We start from the raw sequence: 2832 nt of genomic DNA, 5'->3' as shown, positions 1-2832 counted from the left end.
CTAGACACTACTTGCAATCCAAAAGAGTATCTCAGCTATCAAGTCAACCAAGCAGAACAAGATCCTTGGTACATCGACAGCGGTGCATCATCTCACATGACAAATCATCAACAATGGTTCACAGAGTTAAAACCATTAGAAGGTCAAAAGAATGTCATCTACACAGCATATAATACACCAAATCGAGTTCAAGGGACAGGCATTATCCCTATGAACAATTTCACTGGTATGAAAGGATTGGTGAAAGATGTACTCTATGTTCAGAAGCTCAGCAAAAACCTCTTGTTAGTAGGTCAAATGATGAAACACAACTACTAAGTCATCTTCGACGGAGATGGATGCACTACCAGAGACACAAATCGAGAAGATTTCGGCTACTAGGAAAAGGTGTCAAGGAAGGATGCTTGTATAGAATGCTAGCTACAGTACCAGATTTGCATGCCATGTCAACTCAATCGCAACAGATGCCACTATCCGCAAAATGGCACAAGAGATATTGTCATGTCAATTTCAAGAGCTTGATAGATCTCAGGAATCATAATATGGCAATCGGGATTCCGAAGCTACAGTTTCTTGGAAAAGTTTGTGAAGCATGCTGCTTCGGTAAGCAAAAGCGAACCAACTTTGGCAGAAGCACTCTCGAGCACGAGCTATTCTTGATTTGTTACATAGATGTATGGGGTTGTGCCCACACCTGCAACATCAATGGTTCACTTTACTACTTGACTTTCATTAACGACGACCATAGTAGATATTGTTGGGTCTACTTTTTGAAAGAGAAATTTGAAGTTTTTTCCAAAGTTCAAGAATTCAAAGCTATGGTAGAAAACCAGACAGACAGAAAGATCAAAGTCATGAGATCAAATAGAGGAGGTGAATACATATCTTTAGCATTCATGAACTTTTGCAGAAGTCACGGCATTTGAAGATAATTCACTTGTGTAGATACTCCTCAACAAAATGTAAGAGCTGAAAGGAAGAATTTGGTACTTTAGCAGGCAATGCTTAGTGAGAAGCATCTTTCGAATTAGTATTAGGAAGAAGCAATAGCCACTGCAAACTACTTGCTTAATTGGCTTCCTACCGAACCGATTCAGAGTATGGCACCTTATGAAGCATTCACTAGACACAAGCCACACATTGGGCATCTTTGCATATTTGGTTGCATAGCATATGCCCACATACATGATGATCATCGCAGGAAATTGGATGCGAAGTCACGTAAATGCATCATGGTTGGCTACAGTGAAGAAAGCAAAGCATACAAGTTGTATGATCCAATCAACCGCAAGGTCATTATCTCTGAAGATGTAATCCTTGATGAGGAATTAGAATAGAAAACCTCAAACACACAGGAGATAGACTCACCGATTTCATAGTCATCTACAAAAAAGGTTGATGAAGAAGAGCAAGAATTGCTAGAAACACCCCAAGCAGAGCCACACCATCTCAAACGGTCTACTAGGGAAAGCAGAGCACCAACTAGATTGACATATGCACAGAAAAGGCAAAGCAATTTAGGTTGAAACCACCAACTATGCTCTTATGACTACCATCATGGCTGCAGAAGAGCCAGTGTACTTCAAAGATGCAATAGACAAGCCAGAATGGAAAACTGCTATGAATGAAGAAATGGATGCTTTGTATAATAATAATACTTGGGAATTATGCGACCTTCCACTAGGAAAGAAGGCCATAGCAAACAAATGGGTATAGAAAGTGAAGTATGATCCAGATGGCAGTATTCAAAGATACAAAGCTAGACTAGTTGCAAAAGGATTTGCACAGCAATACGGTCAAGACTATGATGAGACTTATGCTCTAGTAGCAAAGATGGATTTCATACGATTCTTGATATTACTAGCAACACTCAGTAGATGGAATGTGTACCACCTCATTTGCAAGAATGCATTTCTCAATGGTTACCTACACGAGGAAGTCTACATGCAACAGCCAGCAGGAACCAGGAAAGGAGAATAAGGTTTGCCATCTTAAGAAACGTCTCTATGGCTTACAGCAAACACCCAGAAGTTGGTACAGTAGAATTGACAAATATTTTGCTGATCTTGGATACATGAAATCCAATGCAGATCATACTTTCTACTATAAAGTTGAAGGGGAAGACATTAAACTATTGCACTTTTATATGTAGATGATTTGATCGTGATAGGAAGCAAGGATAGCTTCATCAAAAAGCTAAAACAAGACTCATATGCAGAGTTCAACATGAAAGATCTTGGACTTATGCAGTATTATCTTGGAATTGAGTTCTAGAGAGATTCAGACAGCACCTTCATGAGTCAGCTCAAGTATGTTGATAGTCTCCTAAAGAAGTTTCAGATGGCAGATTGCAGCCACTCCCATGGAACAGAGTTTGAAACTTGCAAAAGATTAAGAAAACCCTACAGGTAATGATAGATACTACAGGTGGCTCATCGGATGTCTTATATATCTAACTATCCCGTGGCTGAAGTAGAATATAGAGCACTTACTACATGTGCATGTGAAGCTATATGGCTCAGAAGACTATTGTAAAAAACAGATTACTTTGATTAGTCAAATCCAACAACAATATACTGTGATAATCCCAACTGGCTCAAGCATTGGCCAAGAATCCATTATATCACTCCAAGACAAAGCACATTGATGTCAGAGACCACTTCATCAAAGAAAGAGAGTTACTTGGTGACATCACACTGTAGCATTGTGATAGCAAAGAGAATGTTGCAGGCATCTTTATCAAACCACTCGGTAAAGAGCTTTTCGAGAAACACCGGCTAGCTCTTAGTTTGATGCAGAGGAAGGACATTCCCATTAAAGGGGTGTGATGGA

This window comes from Dipteris shenzhenensis, chromosome 24 (genome assembly GCF_047967505.1).
Source record: "Dipteris shenzhenensis isolate YYH24624 ecotype China chromosome 24, Dip_SZ_1.0, whole genome shotgun sequence".
NCBI classification, from domain to species: Eukaryota; Viridiplantae; Streptophyta; class Polypodiopsida; order Gleicheniales; family Dipteridaceae; genus Dipteris; species Dipteris shenzhenensis.
The sequence above is the reverse complement of the archived record's forward strand: the minus strand, read 5'-3'. Positions refer to the sequence as shown.